Source organism: Varanus komodoensis, unplaced genomic scaffold (assembly GCF_004798865.1).
Source record: "Varanus komodoensis strain SLA01 unplaced genomic scaffold, ASM479886v1 scaffold10, whole genome shotgun sequence".
NCBI lineage: Eukaryota > Metazoa > Chordata > Lepidosauria > Squamata > Varanidae > Varanus > Varanus komodoensis.
The window spans coordinates 30,028,980-30,051,122 of record NW_025335269.1 but is presented as its reverse complement, the minus strand read 5'-3'; positions in this window follow the sequence as shown (position 1 = coordinate 30,051,122).

Sequence of the window (22,143 nt, the reverse complement as noted above, 5' to 3'; positions counted from 1 at the left end):
CCTTGGGCAGGAATAGAACAGTTCCATGTTTCTATGGGTTTCCATGGTTGTCCTTTAAGCAGAGGTGTTTTAATATGGGTCTCATTTTAACACAGGCATTCAGGCCTTCCCTCACATGGTTTGAAATGACTGTATTAATTCCGCCAGCAGATAAAATTATATTTATAAAAGTGGATGCTTCAAGAAACAGTTCTCTGTGTTTTGTCAGGTACCCACATGACTGTCAGCAAGACTGCTGATAAACTATAGTCATACACATCCCCAGCTTTTAAAAAAGTAGACTCTGTGAACATCTGTACCTGATGAGAAACCTATAGTGTTTGACAACTTGCAACTATCAAAACAGCTGGTTGGGCCAATGAAAGACACTATTTCATCTCCTCCACTTTCCCAAAGTCATGCCAAATTTATAAATGAACCCAGTCTATTTTCAGAACGTCTGGGAAGGTTTATAATTGTTACTCATCCTCTAGAACTGCATCTTAATAAGGAACGGCAGCACCATTTCTGAATGCGACGGCTTTCACCACACCTGCTTTGCGTTCTTGCGTGATGACTGCATTGAGCTGCACAATCCAAGGTCACCGGGGGGGTGGTGCTGTGGTCCAAACAGTTGCATGCTATTTGCTGCTGGCAGAAGTTGTTTTGCTAACGTGACGCTGGCCAAGGGAAACATTAATTCAGTTCAAGTAGCCATCAAGAGCGACGACTTGCTAGACCACAGTGAAAGACATGAAACTTGAGCTGCTGTGTGTAAGCTGATGTTATCATATTGAATTCTGAATGCAGGGGAGATTGCACAGTTTAAGCCGGGAGTCTGCGTTCTCCAAAGAAGAGTCGAGAATGTCTAATGTTGACTATCTGGAACAGCTGTACTATAAACGAGTTTGGCATTTATGATAAGGGCAGTAGGTCTTCATGTAGGATGATACTAAAAGAAGAGGAGCAACTTGAGTAATAGTTACTTATGTAGTCTGCCATCTGCTCAAAATGGCACATGTATTGAATTGTCCGTCAGACTTTAGCATGCATAAATGTGTGATTTTAGCTGCATAGGCCCCAGTGCAGAGAAAGAGATAATGTAGCAACTATGACCCCCATTTTCACAGAATCCTCACATCACTGGATCATCAGAAGAGTGTTAACCAAAATATCACAGCACTGCGCAAGATCTTTCACTACTGGAGGGAATTGTTTGAACTAGGGGTACACATACAACCTAAACCTGAGTTTGTGACAGTTCTCCAAATTGCACTTTGCAGCTCGTACCATCTTGCATCCCTATCAGCTTGTGATCTTTTTTATTTTTGCATGAAATTTTGTGCATATTTCTGTGTGAATTTCTTAGAATGTATTCATCAGTTGGGCACATCTTTGAGATGGATGCATTCTTATATTGATTAAAGTATGCTTGTGTGCATTTTTCAAATACATTTTTTCATGAACTTTATTTTCAAATGTACACCTGCTGCCAGATACATATGAATGTCAACCATAGACTGCATTTAAGCTCATGTTCAGTCCAGAAGGTATGAGCTGGGTTAATCCTGATCAAAAACAAACTTCTCATATATCTCTGTCTGTACCATTGCTGGTGATTCAACTTAACCAGATACTCTTTTTAAAAGTGAGAACTCTACAAATAGATTTAAACCCAGTAATCCTTAGTAGAAATACCACTGCTTAATGGGGAGTCCAGCTCCACTTAATTGGGATGCCTTCAAGTGAATTAGTAGTGAATGTCATGTTAAGATTTTTCAGCTGGGTTGTTTTAGCCATTTGTACTATAGATGTAAAAAGAGGAGTGTCTGTTTTTCTAATGTATTCTGTAAACAGATACTGTAAACAGAAATTATTTTTATTTTTGTACCAAATGAAAATTGTACTTTAAACATAATGTTGTGGCAAGGCTAGGTTTTTTTTTGTTTTAATATATAGCACAAGGCAATCATTAACATTAATTGCAGTTATTAGCTTTTCAAACTGGGACTCACCTGCTAGTGAGAACAGCACGGACATTAGTTACCCAGCAAAATCATTGCGACATCAAATTCATCAGTTGTAGACTCTTTCTCCTGTGCTACCTCTTAAATGGCTAGTCTCATGTAGTACATACAAATTCCAGAAAGGGCTGAGTTGATTTCTTGTAGCCTGAATGAGTCCTGTTGCAAGTTAAGACCAGGCAGAGAAGTTTGTATACATCCCAGTGATATCCTTGAACCTATTTGTAAAATGGCAGCCCATCACAAGCTGCTATTTAAAAATTTAAAATTGATTTTCCTTCTTTGGTGGGTGATTGGTTGCAATGAGAGCACTGATAATATCTCTTTTATTCCTCACTCATGTATTAGGTGGTCTAAGATTGTATAATAGTTTGTATCATTATTATAACATGGGTTTTGATGGCTTACTTCTATTGGTTTCAGGAGCTGGGGGATGGACACATGGGCAGGGGGTTTTCTTCATAAGGTAGGACTAAATGCAGCGCATTGCTTGGCAAAGGGGCGAGTCCCCAGCATGTCCCATTGAAATGGCTGCTATTTGAGGGACCAGACCATCAAGGCTCCAGCTGCACAGTACTGGGTGATGGGGAGCAAGCCTGAGAGAGGAAGCTGCCAAGGAGAAAACAACTCTGCCCCCACTCCCTGTATCTTGGTGCATCTGGCTAGGCTGCTCAGCACAACGCTGGGCCCTTTTGAAGATGGGGATTCCCAGGAGCCAGAACATTTGTCTGCAGAACAGTAAGAGAAGAGTAAAACCTGGAAAGCATGTAACAGACCATTCCATGGGGTCTTACCTTACCACACCCAGCCCGAGAAAGTTAAAGACAGGCAGGATTACACAGGAAAAGATGAAGGGGGGGAAGGGGAAGACAATTTAGGGGTCTGTTAAAAGAGAAGTTATTAGATGTGCCTAAACAAATAACTGAAGGGCTACCACTTGTTGTGTTAGGTAGAAATAAGGAGCCACTACCAGACACCAACCTCTGACCTGGAGACATAAATGGTAAAAGCCATCTTAAATCCTGGGAAAATGATGAGACCCATAATGATAGTCTCACAGCTTTCTTTGAGAGTCTGCCACCATTAGATGAATTATTACTGAAGGAAATGGAAAAACTATCTGAATTTCAGGAGCAAGATAAGGTTATTAAACAACAATTAATGACTATGGAAATTGACTTTCCTAAGCCTCGGGATAACTTAGAGTCATAGAAGAGTAGAGTTGGAAGGGGCCAGAGGGCCATTGGGTCTACCTCCCTGCTCAGTGCAAGGCACCAATTTAAACCATCCCTCTCAGATGGCTGCCCAGTTGCATCTTGAATGCCTCTAGTGTGGAAGAGTCCACAACTTCCCTTGATAATCAGTTTCATTGTTGTACTGCTTTAACAGTCAGGAAATTTTTTCTGATATCTAGCTGGAATCTGGCTTCTGGTACCTTGAGCTCATTATTTCATGCCCTGCATTCTGAGATGATAGAGAAGAGATTCTGTCCTTTCCTCTTTGTGACAGCTTTCAAGTACTTGAAGAGTGCTATCATATCTCCCATCAGTCTTCTCTTCTTGAGGCTAAATAAGCACAGATCTTTCGATCAATCTCTCATAGGGCTTTGTTTCCAGTCCCTTGGAAGCATCCTTGTTGTCCTCCTCTGAACCCTTTTCAGCTTGTCTGCATCTTTCTTCAACTGTAGTGCCCAGAATTAGATACAGTATTCCAGATGAGGCCTAGCCAGTCCTATTGGAGAACTAGTACTTCACAGGATTTGGAAGTGATACTAATATCAATGCAGCTTAAAATGGCATTTGCCCATTTGCAGCCACATCACCTTGTTGACTCATATTCAGCTTGTGATCTACAACAACTCCCATATCCTTCACCCTTGCAGTATTGGTGAGCCAAGTATTCCCCATCTTGTAGTGATGCATTTGGTTTCTTTTTCCTAGGTGCAGAATTTAGCATATGTCCCTATTGGATTTCATTCTGTTGTTTTTAGCCCGGTGTTCTAACCTATCAATATCAGCTTGAATCTTTTTTCCGTCTTCCAGGGTATTAACTGTCCCACCCAGTTTTGTGTTATCTGCAAATCTGATGATTGTTCCCTGCACTTCCTCCTCCATCAGGATGTCATGGGGCAACGTGTCGATAGCTAAGCTGAAGTCCAGATAGATTATGTCCACAGCATTCCTACAGTCCATCAGGGAAGTTACCAAATCAAGAAATAAAATCAGAATAGTTCGGCAGGATTTGGTCTTGTAATCACTGCATTGTATTCAGGGTACTTGCAGAATGACTGTTTTCCAATCTAGTCTAGAATTTTCCCAGGGATTGATGTCAGACCGAGAATTGGGAAAGAATGACTATGACTTAATTTTTGAAGTGCATACTATGTTAAGAGACCTATGAGCTCTAACAGGTGTTACACTGGCCAACATCCAGGTAATTTGTTCAATGTTAATTGAAGGGATATTACAGGCAGCCACTCCAAAGGAAAACTTTATAGAAGAGGCCAATTAGTCTGAATAATATGAAGAACAATGTGATTCTGTACAAACACAAGGTATAATTCAGTGTGCACACAGTAGGCCAACAGGTAGGCAAAGGGGGGGGGCGAAGTGTAGGGGGAGGAAGTGGAAAAATGCAAAATGAGAGTAAGTCTCAACATCAGAAGAAAAATAAAACAAAATATAAGAAAAGAGCAGTAAATTTTAATCTCAAAAAGCTGCTCAAACTTATGGTGTATAAAGATAAATCTTGCAAAAATAAGAATGTAAGAAAGCAGTCTATGAGAAGAAAAAAAGTGATAGAATTGGAAACTAGGCTGACATATTTCACTGATAAGTCAGGACAACAAGGAGAATTTACAGCAATTAAAGATACTGTATCTGTATGTTCAGAAGTTAATAGACACTCTAAACGAAGAACTAAATAAGAGTGGATTGTGGTTGCCAGGGCTGTCAGTGGATTGCTCAGACTCCTGTGGGATATAAAGGAAGCCTTAGGAACATGGGGGAACTGTTGTACATGGAGTCAGAACATTAGTCCATGTAGCCTAGCACCATTGACACTGACTGGCTGTGGCTCTCTAGAGTTTCACACAGGAACATTTCCCATCCCAAGTTCAGATGTTGGAGACTGAACTTCTGCACACAAGTCTTCTACCCCAAGCTACAGCCACTCCTAAAATCCTACAAGAGCTTGATTCATTAACTAAAGTAGAGGGTGAGAACAAGGCACCATGGCTTAGTGGTAAAGCATGTGCTTTGCATGCAGAAGGTGCCAGTTCCGCCCCGGCATCTCCAGCTACAGGGATCAGGGAAAGATGGGAAGTGGTGGGAAAGAATCCCTGGCAAAGTACTTGAAGATCCACCACCAACTGGTCTAGACAGATGTGAGTGGCCCCCTTTAAGGAAGTCAGTTTGGAACTACATTTTCAGTACAGAGGATTTGTAGGAACAGCTGGTAGAAAACTGAAATTTGTTAGACTTTGGAATCAGAAAGTACTTTCCATGCTGCATTTATCCCATCTCTTGCTATAGATAGGTTGCTACGATTTCTTCATCCTCATCCTCATCATCTTCTGCTGCTTCTGCTTCTTCCTTTGAAGTAAAATAATACTGAGCACTGATTGTTTCCTTCTCCACACAGGAAATGTTCTTGCTTCTGAATAAGAGCTCAGTATGCTAGCTCTTGAGAATCGCACTCCAACTGGGAGGGATGACTGTCTTCTGGAATGTTGTCCCTGTGCCTTCATTTAGGAAAGTATTGAAAGTGTAGATCAGTCTAAGCCTTTGTACTTCAATGCCACTTGCCTGACTTTGCAGAAGTGTCAAAATCTATCCTGGGGTTAAGGTTATTTGCTCTGAGACACTGCCCTGTGAACACAGCATATGTGTCTGGGGTGTCCTTGACTGTTTTCTGTCTCTGTCCTTCACTTCCAGTTTGCCTGATCTTCTGCGAGACTGCAAGCCTGCCCCTATGGGACCAGCCATCCAACAAGGCAGGGTGAGACCCTTGCCTCAGCTGGACTGGGAGGCATGATGGCTCTGCTCCCCCATCCATAGCCTGGAGGGACGCCTGTTGCCATTGTGATCAGCTATTTTTCTCTGGCTGGTGGCGATGGCTGCAGCAGCTGTTGCCACTACATGCCCAGCACAGAGTGCTTGCTGGGCCCAGTGCCCCACGTTGAGGAAGAGCTGCTCGAGGGCAGGGTGCCATCACACAAAGGCAGAGGCAATCTCCACAGGCACTTCACTCAGTGAAGTGCCACTCAGTGCCACTGCCCTACACGTGGCAGCAAGCCCCCTACACACAGGGGAGTAGGAAATGGAGGAGACGGAGGCACCAGGAGGTCCTCCCATCTCGGGGTGCCACATTCTGTGTCCCCATCTTTTGCTTCTAACCTATGTGCCAATTTCCTTTTCTGTGTCAAACTCAGACTCAGCAGTGGCCTGCTGCTAGCTGGGTCCCTGGACTGACACTGGACTGACACTGTGAAAGTGCAGAGGACAGGATGACTCCATGGCTTTGACTGTCACTCTAGGCCCAGATTTTCATGTCTCACTCTAAACCACCCTTTTCGTTAAAATTTCCTGCAATGCTAAACTCACTCCTGATCTACCGCTCCCACTCTTCTGCTGTTGCATCATGTTTGGTAATTTCCTGGCACAGAACCAGGAATTTTGCATTTCTGAGGAATGAACAAAAATGTTAATTGGGGCCTTTTGCTGGTGGTGCACACCGCTTCACCCCCTAAGCTGGAGCTGCAAGGCCATTTGCAAATAGTAGCAGATCCAAGTCCAAAAGAGGCACCTGTCACCAGCTGCAAACTGAGAAAAGGGATGGCACTCGAGGAATTGAGGGGAGATTTCCTTCCACAGAGTATGTGATACTGTATATCTACAGCAAGCAGAGCAACTGGTGCTAAGACCTTTAAAACAAGAGCAAGACCCACAGGGTGCTAATGGTGGTGGGGAGAGAGATAAGAATGTACTTATTTTGAGCAACTGGATTAGGCAAGGTGGGAACGGAACTTGATAGGTTCCTGATGTACTTTGGTTGGAGCCACAGAATAACAATGAACTAGCAAATGTACATAGATTCATCCCTCTTGGATCAAGGCTATGTTCAGTGTGCAAACAGGCAAAGGAATCTCTAAGACAGAACAAAAAGATCCCAAAGGCTTCATATGATTCATTGCCAAGCTGATTCCAAATGGACTTTTTAAGGGGCAAATCCAGCATTAAGATGTGTTCTTGATTGTCTCCTAATACCTACAGGTAGCACCTGTATGCTTTCACTGGTAGAATCACAAACAGCAGCAATTTCTCATGTTGCCAGCTCTGTGGAGTAGGCTCTCTGGCCAATTCTCCCAGTTTGTAGAAAACATGTTACAACTTTCTTGTTTCAGAGGCCTCTGAGGTTTCAGGAAGGGTGGATGAGATTGCATGCATTGCACAAACATGTTTGGTCGGGTTAGGGATGCATAAGTCAGCAAAATCTGAGCTCACAGAGGTTTTCAGATATCTACCTCAAAGCTTGTCCTCACTCTTGTCCATATCAGATTGTGAACTTTGTTTTTGCCCCTTAATTTATTATTATTTGTAGCCATATTTTTTCTTAGCCACATTTCCTTCCAAGGAATTCAAGGCACCTTACAAAACTCCATGCTCTTCCTCCCAATCTTATCCTCACAGCAACAACACTGTGAGGTAGGTTGGGCTGAGAGTCTGTGACTTACCCTGTTGGCTCCATGGAGGTTTGCGGAATAGAACACACATCTCCTGAGTCACAGTCCTGCACTCCTAACCAGTACACCACACTGGCTCTCTCGTCTTTCCCCCTGAAAAAATCCTGCATATTTTCATGTGCATCTTTCCAAAGGTACAACTCAATTGTGCATACTTTTGAAATGGACACCTTGATTAAAGTGTTTTTGTGCACACCTTTTCAAATGTATTTGAAATATACAAATGTACATTTTTATATGCATTTGATAATATAAAGGCATTTGCAAATGCATTGTGTTGCAGAAATCACATTGCAAACAGTTGTGGAAAGTGTGAATTGGCTAAATTCTAGTCAAACACCCATGTGCGCTTACACAAATACACACTTCTTATGAATCCTTACATCAGCTTTATTTTGTTTTCAACCTAGTGTTTCAGGCTGCATTCCATGACTGTTATGCTCAATGAACAAGGCAGAATTTCCTACTGAGTAACTATGCATAGGATTGTACTATGAGTGTTGCTGCTGTTGTTTTAGATAAAACTGAGTTGATATTTTGCAGACATTTTTTCTGAGAATCGTTCTCAACTCTTCTCTTTTGTCACATTCCCACCTTGGAAAAAACCCACTTCATAGAATTTTCTCCAATCATTCCTGACCATTTTTGGTGGTGGATGCTACTCTTTCCCTACCCCTCGCCTTACAATACTATGGAACAATACTAGGTCCAGGGCATTGTGGGAGATGAAAAAATTGTTCATGCTGCCAACACTACTTGTAGCAACAGCAAAACAACAACAGTACAACTAAGGAAAGGAAGCTCTGCCACTGTCATTGCTAATGGTGGGCCCCATACCTCAGAAACTGTTGCAGAATTGCATCTTCTCCTGAAGAAGACAAAATGGTGCCCTCAGTGCTCTGTCCACAAACAAGGCAAATAATTCATTTAAACATAGCTCTGGTGAAAATGTTTTGAACTTGAAGGTGCAGCTCTGGAGAAGACAAACTGCCCAAAAAACTTTGCAACCTAAACTTTGAATCTCTAGCTCTTTACTGTTTATAAATAACAATGCATGAATAAACAGAGATTGCCATGGTAACATACAATGTAACATGAACTGGCAGAGAGGAGGAAGAGTTCCTGCCACTCTTCCTCTCTGAGAACTTCAGTAGGGAATTGCAGGTCAACAGCTGGGGTGAGAAGGCACTGTCTCTTTCAAGGCTGGGAGAATTTGCAACAACTGAGGAAAACTAGAAAACAGGATGACCAGCGTCACCTCTGAACCTCGGGTCTCCAACCAGTGTGATCATGTATATGTAGAGGGAAAGGAGGAGAGCGAGCAGACTGGACCACATCATGAGCAAAGAGGGCCGCACAGTCCTCGCATGTGCATAAGCATAGGTCGTTCATTTGCTGCACTGTGAAAATTGCTATCTAAATCGATAATAGCCTCTGCAGTTGTTTAAAACAACAACAACAACAAAAGTCCACATTACTCCATGCAGTGCTGGCACCTGTTGGCCGTGTCACACTTGCCTCAGCTAATTGAGAAAACAGACACGACATGCCCAAAAGAGAAAGAAATGGTGACAGAGAATACTATCGGACACCTGTGAGCCTGGTGGAAAAGGAACCCCTTGCTATCTATACAGATAATGACTTCCACAGCTGAAAAAGCGCACGGGTCTAGAGGGCTATTTATTTATGGCATCAGAGCCAAGAATGCAAAGATACCGGAGATGCCCTTGTTCATTCTTCCATTCACTTACTCAACAATTATAGCGGCTGGTGTGATATTTTAACAGCCGTATATAACATTTCCTATAGGAAATAGTGAACAAGGATACTATAATTAGCTAAGCATTTTACTTCAGACTAAGAGTTTGTAGAAGGCTGGTTTGTCTGCTGTGTTTTTCCTCAGTAAATATTTCTGGAAAAGACATGTATTACTTCAACTCTATCAGCTTTTCTACACATTACACAGCAGAAAAATGAGTTTGCCACTGAGGGGAACACTACATGTGTTTTTTATGTATGTAGTGGGCAGCTCCGATTGGGATTTGTCTTTTTGTAAACGAGACAAACTGGACCAGGACTGTGACAACTGCGGGGGGGGGGGGGGTAATCGCTTCCTCTCCAGCTGTATTACCCCCTCTCCAAATGAACCCATAACTGAAGTTAGTGAGAGCAGAGAGAGGTTAGTGATGCCAATGGGAGGTCTTTTAACTCTTGTTGGTGCATGTGTGTATGTTCAGTCATGGCTGGGAGGGAATTATTCGCCTCCCCTTCTCATATGGTGCGGATCAGGGCTCAGACTGGGATCAAATGAAATGTAACTTGCAGTTTGACTCCAAGTGTATACTTGGCAAGGAGCTGAAACCGATCAGCTTTTCTGATACATGCATTCATACATTACAAGTGTTTCCAATATACCTTTGTCTCACCCATACACTGCATTTTTGGTGTTTTGTTTTGTTTAAATACCCATTGCTGGGCAACTGTTATTCTTAGTTCTATTTTTAGGATTAATTTGTTGTAAACCATCCCGAGACGTCTAAGTATGGGACGGTATAAAACAGTTTTAAATAAATAAATAAATATATAAATCTGAAAAGGCAGCTAAGAGCCATAAGCTAGGGAGGGGTGGTTGGAGTTGGCTTCTGTTACCAGCAGAGTCACATGCATGCATGATTAACTTTACTACTGATTTGAGTTATTGGGAAATTCATTTTCAAATATAGCTTGGAAAACAAGAAGAATCGCCTAATTACTTGTGTACAACACCTTTTAGGTAATCCTCCAAAGGCGGCATGCAATAAAACTTAAAACCAGGACATAAAAAACAGTAAGAGCCACAGTAAAACCAACATGAACTGTTTGCCCCAGTAGCACCATATGCACAAGACCCCAACAGAGTCCTAACTTACCTTTGGGCCAGTGCAGATTGGTGAAAATGGAACGGCCATGAAACTAGTGCAAGTCAGTAATATGGCAGTTCTGCTTTCCATTGCAATTTTATCAGTACATATTTGTCTAGACTTAATGAAGGCCAAACTGCAAAGTCTTTGGGAGGAGATACTTTTTTTTTAAAGGTTGCGTTTCTAAAAAGCCTTTGTGTGTTACATTAGCATACTGTGGAAACCAAAATGCCTTGGAGGTGAAGCAGTATTCCAAGCAAGTATTTTCACAGATGCATCTTTAATTAAAATGGAGAGTCAAGCTATTTGTGTGAATAAAGCATGGGCTATGCACTCACCATCCAGCTTTTACATGTTGCCCAACATTGTTGGCCAAATTAGCTGAAGTATGCTTTCTCGTCAAGCGTTTTTTATTTGCTTTCTCTTAATTTTCTTCTTTAATGTAAACACCCCTTCTTTTGGGAATACCTTGTTGCAAGGGGACACATGGACTCTCAAGGGTATTTAATTAGAATATTTTAAACTTTTTAAAAAATATATGTGGGGATAGCCGATCTTTAGCTACTTCCATCAAGAGCTAAACTATGGAAAAATAAATTCAATTGTTTCCTCTGAAAGTTTCAAGTCTCATTTGTGAATCAAATGGAGTAACTCTCTTGTGTTTCTTCTTAAAAGAGTAAACCATTCAACTGAGATAAAATAAACTGCACTGTTGATTCCATGTGAGGCTTGAGCCAACATTATTCAGGTGCATCCGCATTATTGTCCTCATATTGGGGGGGGCAGGGCTATGACTGTGATATTATCTAAAGATTAAATGAGACATAATCATGCACCTTTATGAATGATGCATGTGTGACAAGCTGCTTTATTTACAAAAAGTAGGTAAAGAAGGCCTCAGCCTGGTCCAAAACCATGGCATAGGAGGAAAGGAAGTTTAACCTTGTCTGTTTTCTTGGTAAAAATTCCCTCCTCCCCACCTTGTAAATTGATAGCTTAAAGGTGATTTTAAAAGTGCAGCTTTAAGCCACATGTGTATTTTCCACAGTAATATTGCACAGGAAGAAACATTTAATCCCATGTGCCCCATCCTGGTCTTCATTTGGATCATCTTCCGCACCTACATTTTGTAGATAAAGAGGATTGCCAGTTGCTAGCATGAGGTCTGAAACTATATTGCCTCAATAGTGTCCCTACAAACAGCTAGAGATCCCATAGGGGAATGATGTGGATCAGAAAAGGTCTTCTGAACTACATTCTAGTTGCACTTCCCTGGGAATGAGCCCTAGTGAATTACAGTGGGACTTGCCATGGACAAAACCTGCATGGTATTTTGCTGCTGCTAGTCACTGCACCACACAGCTTGGAGCTTTGCTTAAGCAAGAAGCAGTGGCAGCTCTTAACCTCCTCCTCTGAGCATCAGACCCTTCATGCATACATGCAATCCTTAGTGCTGCAGTGCTAAGCACTCTTAGGTCTCATAAACAAAAAGTGGCCCACTTAATTCCCCATTTCCTGCATAAAAAGCACTGCCTCTTTGAAAGGAGTGAGGAAGCAACGTCAGAAGGGTTACCTCCCGATTTGTCCAGTATTAGGATGCCAGCAGCTCCCTTTGCTTGGGACAAGTAGCCATTCTCCAGCCAATGCACTCTAAACATTTATGGTGAGTGGACCTCACACAGAGGCATTGGAACCATATTGTCTATTAAGTGGCCACGGAACATCGATGGAACCAAGACAATGTAAGGACTGTGCCCTCTGGTATGATCCCAGTCATCATCTTAGCTTCTTCAGGTTTTACCTCCCTGCTCTGAATTACAATATGTGGGAATGTGGGAAGGGACTTCTCTGTTGTGGCACCCAGGATGTAGAATTCCTTGTCCTTCACCTCCCCAGACTTTCAACATTGATGGAAGACTTCATTGTTGTTCCAGGAGGCAGCTGGTTTGATCTTTATAGAACTGTGGAGCTGTTATTGGTTTCTGTGGGTGGGTGCTGGTGTCTGCTTAAGCTTGTGGATGTTTTTTAAATCATAGCTGCCTGGAGCTATTTTAGAGTAGAAAGACAGGATAAAAACCTTATAGTATATAAATAAATATCATGCATATTCTCAGATTTTGGTTCTGTCAGACACATTTGAGAGAGAGTAGGAGGTGTGTCGTCATGATTAAAAATGCAGAATTTATTTGTCCACCAAATGATACGGAACACAAGCTTTGCTCTTGGAAATCCCGCTAGGTAGTTACTAGGTTGTTCTCACCAGAATAACTGTCCTTGCCCAAGACAGCAGTCAGGAAGGGACAACTGGGAAGCTTGGTCATGGTTGTTATTGCATTGCACTGCATTTAGATCCCACCTTTTAACCTCTCACAGGGAAACCCAAGGTGACGTACAAGGTGTTTCTCCACTCCATTTCATCCTCCTTCATGTAGGATGCAAGTCACCATCAGGGTGTGAAGAGAGCACAGTCCTTGCTGTTCTCTCCACAATCTGAGCCAGGGGGATTAACATACTCTGCTGCTGGATTCAGATAATATGACAGTCCCCCCTGTTTAAAAGACACCAGGGCTGTGAGAACTCAGTCGATACGGGGTCTGAACTGTCAGGTCCAGCTTCCCAATTTCAGCTGCTCTGATTACAGCAGCACACTGTTGGTGTACCACAATCACTGGGATTATGGTTGCTTCAACAAGCACAGTTCTTTCTAGGTGTTTTTAAGGCATGTACGACAAATGCTTGTACATAGGGTGTTGACCGTGTCAGCCTGATACCCCCTGCTCACATATCGTATGCATGGTAAAGCATCTGAAAATGGTTATTTATATTGCTCACGAGTGCATTCCCAGAGGGAGTTCAGAATAATGTAAAGAATACACACACGTGTGAACACATGCACACACACACGCACGGACAAGCGTCCGAATGGTCAAGGTCACTTGGAAAAAGAACAGACCGGAAGATTCCAATTTTTGCTAGCCATTTTTGAACATCTTACCATTTGCACAAATTAGGATAAGCCCATAAGAAAGAGTAAGGGATGTTATTCAACAGTCATGCATCAGAAATACAGTGAGAACCAGGAAATGGCACTGCTGATAAAGTCATGGTCCCCTGTTATCTCATGGAAGTAGTTGGGAATGAGATCAAGCATTAAGGGAGATAAAATCTTTAATTAGAAGTCACTGACAATATTGGATAGAGCTGATAGCAGCGTTATCTCAAAAAATCGGTACAAAATGTGGACTCAGCCTGAACAGTACTGTGTGGAAAGCGAAGACTAAAAAAATGGACCATCTGTGCCTCTTCCCTCCCTCCCTCTCTCTCACACACACACGCACACACACACACACACACACTGAGAATATTAATTATTAGTGATTGCTTTAAATTACAAGTTATAGAATGATAAAGTCCTGAGACTTTAATGTATAGGATGGGGTACAAACATTCTAAATAAATAATCAGAGAAAACCATTAAAAAGGAAGACTGAATTGGAGAGAGATTTTCAACTTTGGGGTTGGAGGGACCTTTCCTAAACATGCTTTATTAACAGCCAGCGATGGGGATATGAACTAAAAAAAAAAAAATGAAGTGATTCTGTCAGCCAGTTCAATGGGTAAAGAAACTTTCCTGGTGTCTTGCTGTCAGTGAAACTAAAGAGACATGGAGGTTTGTACAGATACAACTGAGCAAGGAAAGATAAAGTTTCTGTATGGCTTCAGATAGAAGGGTGATGACGGACATGCAAGGCAGCACTGAGCGGCTGCAAGGGCAGAAGCACAGCTAAGGAGGAGAGACCTCTGGTTCAGATTTCAGTTCTTAGTTACTTCTCAAGAAAACCTCTCCAGCTCTGGGGCAAAATAAAAAGCAACCTGCTGATGTAGCAGTGCTTCATTTCCTAAAACAACAGTGATATGACCGTAGAATCACACCAGCCATACACATCCACCCACAAGACAGGTACAGAAGAAAATGTGCAGAAAATGGCACAAAAGATGAAATGGCGTCAAAGATTTCAGTGAGGTGTTGTGGCAAGAAGGTTGGACTGGGACTCAGGAGGCCTGGGTTCCAGTCACCACTTGAATGCAAAAATCACTGGGTGACTTTGCCTGTCTGTGATACTCAGCCTCATCTACCTTGCAGGGTTGTAAGGATAAAACAGAGTGGAGGAGGAGGAAGCCATAAACCAGCCTGAGTCCCTTGCAGGGAAACAGGAGGGTTTAAGTATAATGAATGACCCTAGAGGAGAAAAGTGTGCACAGACATATGCACAATATATGGTGCAGTCACTCTGTGCACAGAAGACCCCTCTTTTTTGTGGGGGGGGGGAGCACAGTGTCATGGAAATGCTTTTTTATTTTTGCATGCAGTGAAGGAAAGGAGGTGCAACCACCATTCATTCTACAAGGGTAAAGAGTTATACCAGGGGCATAGAGGGAGCTGTAATCACAGGGGCAGAGCACCAGCTTAGGAGCAGGGATGCCGACATCAGCTATCCACCCCTAGAGTTCCTTGTTCCCCTTGGCCCGAGGTGCATCCACTCAGTAGCTGGGGAAATCAAACTTCAGAGCAACTATGCAAGGTTATCCCTTGTAATGGAAGGCATATCCTGTGGTTTTCAAAGAAGCGGTATTTAAAAGGTTAAATGGGGAGGGGGGAATGAAACTTCTCTCCCTTGAGACATAAGCTGCATTTGCAAAGATGGTAAGATTTTGTGTTGCTTTTTCCCCAAAGCATAATTGCTACATGGGAGAAAGCCGATGAAACAAATTACTGGTGATCTCATCAAAGTAATAATGGTTCATCACCCATGTGGGCTGCCTGATGTTCCAGTGACAGGAACAGCAGGTTTATTTTCTGTAAACCTATTTGGATCAATGACAACATGTTTTATGTAATATATCATAATGGGAGGAGGAGAGAGTGGAATTTTTCTTAGGGGAAAAAATAAACAAAAGCAATTTTGGAACAATGCAGATCGGCAATGGAAAAATAAAATATTTCTGAGGGAGTGTTTTGACAAGGATCTGACAATGTTTTAGTAAAGGAACAGAAGAACACATTCAATGCCTGTGCTTTCCAAACTAGTTTTATTCCCAGTATCAAGAAATGAAAGGCCAGTGTGGAGAATGCAGAGAATGTGCTAACATTTTAAATCAAGATGTGCAAATCTGCTTTCACCTGAAGATCTGTCACTAATTATTTCCATTTTAAAACTTTCCTCAGATGGTACACCAAATATTTCACCAGAGCAGGGCAGGATCCTCAGTGGTCAGGAGGAAGTGAAGGGACTCTCTGGGATTTGGCCCCTGCCTGAGGTTCTGCACCACTCTTACAGGAATTTCCTTGGGTCCACCTGCCCACCTTGATACTTTTACTAAAGCAGCTTTTCCAGCAAGCAGTCTTTTAAAGTTGGGGGCTGTGTGTATCAAAGGAAAACTCTTGGGGAAGACCTCCTGGAGACAGGATAGGTTTGCTCCTCACTTTCTATTTTGGCTTTCTTAGGGGTCATTATAACAGCAGATATAATTGCGAACAAAAGGAAAAGAAAGAAAATCACCTCTCAGCACTTTGCAGAGATCTAATTTCTTCCTTCCTTCCTTCCTTCCTTCCTTCCTTCCTTCCTTCCTTCCTTTCTTAATTTTGGTCTTTTAAACTTATTTATTTTATTAAGCTGCTATGGTTCTATATGGTGAAGATATAATTGACTTGGGCCACATGAAATGTGGGTCAACAGATAACATACCCCAGTCTGACCTACCTAATGCAATAATTATTATAGCTAAAGCAGAGGTTACTGGGGTAAGGATGCAATGCTGTGATATCCCACCAACTCCTTACGTTGGCTTTCCATACTGGTCCAAAGAGGCCAATAAAAAGAAGGGGCCACCTTAAGTATGTGCTCCCTTTGAACTCCAGAAACTCTCCATCTCCTCACTGCCCCCCCCTGCCAGCCCATGTCTTCCTTCCTTTAAAAGGAGGGGCAGAATCACTCCACAGTGCATTCTGAGCATGGTCATTCTCTAAAACCAGGGCACTGAACCCCTTTCAGCCTGAGGGGCCAATTCCACTTCAAAGAAGCCCTTGGGGGCTGCTCTCCGGTGTAAAAGGGGTGGGATGAAAAATGCCAATATATGTTTGGTACCAGTCAGTGACTAAGCCTGAAAATAGTTACTTCAGTCTTTTAGACTAGGGCGGGGAATAGAACGCAACCCAGGAAACTAGCAAATGATGGGCCAGGGTTTGGGAAAGGGATGGAGCCAGCTGGGGTTTGGCACATCTGCTTTGCAACAAGTTTGCTGTTGGTTGGGATGCACTTTTAAAACTGGGGCTGCAGGTTGTTGTTACTGTTGTTGTTGTTTCATAGGAGGGATATGCTACGTGCAATAGCAAATCTGATTTGTCAGTCAGCTGGTATCAGCCCTTCCCCCCCCCCTTTTTTTTACCCCTAACTGGGGGAGAAAGCAAGCACCTACAGCAACATCTTCTGCTGAAATGACAGGGAACATAGCACATGGCAGGGTTTTATTTTGAAAGGGGAAACAGCTTGCTTAGATGAAGTGGCAACTGCATTTCTTATTGTGACAGAAAAGGGCAAAAGTACTGTAAGATTTGTCAGTGCCTGGTGGTCTTCAGAGGGCAATTAAGAAAACATTTAAAGCCTTCTTCTGGAACCCGGGAATCTAATAGTAGCCGTTGACATCTTCTTTGATGGTATTAACCTCCTGAAGGAAAAGTTAATCAGAGAAGGCTTCTCTACTTTGATAAAGGCGATAAATGTCATTTAGCATGCTTGAGGTTTCTAGTGTCATAATTCTATAGTGGAAATTTTCCAAAAGGCAGCTATGGGCGTGTACAGATGGTCCTCTTGGCACAAACCCTTCCAGCTGCTTTTGAGGAATTCATAGTCATTCTGGCTGGTATAAAACACACCTGCTGTGTTACTAACTGAAAATGGCTATAGAGAGCATATCTTCCTAGGTTTGAAGCCACAGTGTTTTTGCTGCTCTCTTCCTGGGCACATGCTCATTATGCGCAATGAAGCAAATTTTAAAACCCTACCAATAGTTTGGGGATCTCTACCTGAAGGCTTAACTTACACTTGAGTTTTGTCATGGTCCCTTGAAGGTCTTCTTCCACACCCTGAGATGGATGGTCACAGTACTTCCCATTTCAAATGCTCTTCCTAAAGAAGTTCACCTGGCATCCACCTGGTATCCACTTTGCCCAGGTCTTCCAGATGGTTTGTTTTTAATGCCTTAGCAGTTTATGGAACATCAGATTGCCCTTTTTGTGTTTTCTACTGCTTTACTGTTGAATTGTATTGCACAGTCTAATTATTTCAGCTGTACTCAGCCTTGGGAGCATATGTTGACAGATGCTCATTAATTTTCTAAATACATATAGACAAATAGGCAACAGTAACTGAAGTCTCATCCAGAGAGTTTAAGATGCCCCTCACAACCAAAACTGTACTGCTTCCTGGCACAAGGCATTTGTTTCTTCTACAATATCTTGTATGATGTTCTGAAACCTACAGGATTCCTGTTGCTAAAGATGATTACCCCTGGAATATATTCCAAGCATTTGTAGTACAAGCACCTGCATTTCCCTCTGTGTGTGTTTTTATGTGTTCATCTATTTTCATCATTTTATATGGCAAGAAAAACAAAATTGCAATTTTCTGCATTACAATAGCATCATGTCATCATGCCCAAGCTAGCCGTTTATTTTGGAAAGAGACTACATTCATTTTCAGTAAGTGTTATTGGAACTGAGTGGTCTGAGTGTTTTAAACAGAGCAATTTGTCAAACCTCTTTTCTTCAAAACAAACTGCAACCACAAAAGTGCAATCCTTTGAAATGAAATTCTTTGCTTCTGTATCACTTGGCCATAGGAATGCAAGTTACTTCTGAACTTGGGTGAGGTGGGAGAGGCCAAGCTAACCATCTCCTTTGTCAAGCACTTTGTATGCTGCCAACCGCTGTTCTGATGGCATGAAAACCTCTGCTGCTGCACAGCTGGAAAGCAATGCTTTGAAACGGGGTTTCTTTCTGCTAGGTCCCTTGGACAGATAGAAAATCCCACAACTGCAAATGAATGCAACAAATTATAAATGTTAGAATGACAGAATTCCTGCCCTGTCTCATCAGTGCAGCTTTGGATACAAGCATTACAAATGGGTAAGGCTGCTGGACAAGGCACCCTGCAAGGAGAGATGCAATTCCAGAAGAGAAGGGTGCCCCATTAAGTCTCGGTTTCTGCTGCACCCATGAAACCCGACAGGCAGACCTGGGAAAGTTGACATCTCCTGTCCTCAGATAGATTTCAGCAATCTGTGCTAGGTCAGCTTTTTCATCTAGAATTAAATCCTGGATTGCTGATGTTTAGCAGGGCAGTAGAGCCAGAGCTTGCAGGAGCACAATCCTGGCAATTTTTTTTTAATTAAAAAGGGCACTGTTGTCATCTGCCAGCCAACTCCTCAATCTTCGCTGTCCCCTCTGAGTTTAGCTGCTACGGTTCAAAGCCGTTGAGAATAAAATGGGTTTTCTAAATGACAATGTATGCTTTCTGTTGCAATGCAATGTATTTTGGGGTGTTTTGGTCTTGAATAGGCAATTAAGACCCATCAGCTTGGCAAAGGACCTGCTCCTGGTAGCAATTAAATTGCTAGAATGGATGGTTTGTTGAAATGGATCAACACAGCTGCCTGCAATTTTGGATTCTGTTTTGGAGCATGGGTATGGGGACTATCAGGATGGGAATCCACATGTCAAAATTCTCCACTAAACCATTGCTGATATTTTCACATTCAGTGACCTGGTGTTCAGTAGAAGCACACAAAGACTTGATGGATTGCTGTTGTAAGCACCAGCATTTTCCTGACCTGGAGGAAAGAATGACATAAGACAGAGCACACAGAAGTTTGAGCCCTTTGTTCCTTACATAAACACAAGACCATATGCTCCTCTGTTCGAGAGTTGCCCGGTGAGGTGAACCTATCTCCCTGTTGGGTCTGGGTGCAGCATAAGTCAGGAACCAGAAGCTAAGGAATGAAGCCAGGAGTCAGGACGAAAGAGCAGGGCAGGCTCAAGATATTTTCCAGTCTGAGGCAGAGCAGCAAATGGTCCCCGCCACCCACCCAAGTCAAGTGCATCTGGCCTAATGCAGGCCAATTATTCTTTCAGAAAATCCTGTAAGCACCAGAGTATTCTGGCAGTAGTAACAGAGTAACTGACTGTCTTTTATGACACTCCAGATCTGCTGCCTGAGGCATCCTCTTCACTTTGCCTCATGGTAAGGCTGGCCCTTCCAAAGAGCAAGTCAGGACCACAGGACAAAACAGAGGCAGGAAACAGTGGTAAAAAATCAGGGCTGAAAAATGCAAGAGGAGGTCTGCAGACCAAGCCAAGGCTGAAGGGTAAGCCAAGATCACAGGACAAACCTGGAAGTAGAACCAATAAGCATGCCGGGCATCAGGACCAGAAGACAACTGAAGCCTGCAGAAGCATGCTCAAACAAGCTCTCACTGGAATAGTAGCAGTCTCATCACCCTTTCTGTCTGGGAGGAACCCACGGCCACAACATGCACTTCAGTGACTCGCCACGAAGCAGATACACACACACACAAAGCCCACCGGTTTGAGCCTCGACAGCTATTGACATGCCCATCCATCTATACAAACTCATCCGTCCCCATCCCAAACACATCATGTTAGCAGGCAGACTAGTCAAAGGCAGCATTAATATCTTCTTCTATTGCTTTCTTTTCCATATGCTAGGAAGATAGTATTTGGAGATCAACTATTTTGGATGTCATATTTCAGAACACATTTAAGTTATATTAATCACTTTTGTTTCCAGCCCTGCAGGATGATGAGGATGATGATGACAACGACGGTGATGACAATGTCTTTCATGATAAAACTACATGCTCACAGTAGAATTAATGTGTGGTAGCGGTGGACAGTGCTGGACTGGGACTCTGGAGATCTGGGAGCTAGTCCCCACTCAGCTGTGAAGCTCACTGGTTGACGCTGGGCCAGTCATGGACTTTCAGCCTACCTCACAGGGTTGTTGTAACAAAATGGAGAGGAGGAAGATTATATAAACGACTGTGAATTACTTGCAATAGGGAAAAAAGGTAGGATATAAATGTAGTATAATATTCCCCCAAATTTTAATTGTCTCCCGACTACCTAGCCTTAAAACTGATATAAGAGTGATACTTTTTAAAAGGCCCATGGTTGGGTTCACCACTACTGCAGTGTAGCAGTTCAACAACATAAATAAAGTATAAGTTTATTATAGTAATTTATTCCCCTAATAGGTGATTAGCTAATACAGGGCATCAACTGAAAAATGATTGGGAGCTGTTAGGGTACCTAAGTTGCAGGAAGTTATTGAGATGGACCCAAAACTAGGACCTGGCATAAAACTAAACTGGGAATTAGCATGGGGCATATGGAGCCATCTGAATAATATTCAGTGCTCAGATGGTAGCACCTCTAAATACCTATTCTCTTATATTCGCCAAAAATATTGGAAATTGAAATCACTTCATTAACAGCAAGAACTAGAGCTCTTTCCCAATTTAGCAGTCGCTACATTATTCATATCCTCTGTTAGGTTGACAAGCGTCTGTTTGCTGAGGACTGTAGTCAAAAAGGATTCTTGTGCCAACTTTGAATAACATATGGGATGTGTGGTGATCTCTCTTTTCACAAAAATATATCAACAGTCTGAGTAGTGTTTAATAGTAAAAGGAATAGAAGCCATTTTTGATGATAGTATCTGCAATTCCCCTTGCCTTTGACGTATCTGAACAGGGTATGGGAAAGGCAATACTGATAGATAGAGGTGTTTATTAGTCAACAGAACATGTGCACCTATAAGATTCCAACTGGATCTATTACCTGAGGTCTTTCTACAATATGGGGGGCCATCAAGGGAAAGACCCTCCTTTCAGTGCCCTAAGAGATATTGCCACTCCGTATCATGACTAAGAGGGCCTTCTCTGACAAGCTTGCCATGTGCTGCTGGTTGATTGTGTCTGGTGCACCAAGAAGCTTAGAATCTGGGCTGTTATCTTGGATAAATGAAATCTCCTCTGCTCATAAAGACAAATGATTAATGCTGGACTTCAAAATACCTGCCCTTTTGTGCGTGTGTTTGTTTGTTTTGGTTGTTAAGTGGCATCATTCGACTCTTGTTTATCGGGGTATAAACTTAGCAAATATTATGCAAATGCAGCAATTGTAATAAAACTGACTAATGAGCTTTAAAGGTCAATTATTTGTGTATGTCCACTCTTCAGTTCAGAATCATCACTCATTCTAACATGCAATTATGCATATGACTTTGGTGTAGTTTAAGAACTTCTGAATTTATAGTATTTGAGATATGCAGCATAGTAGGTTCTGAGTTATAGAAGATGAATATAAGACATGCAAAACCAGTCTTTTCTCACTCCAAATTATTCCTTGAATAATTTG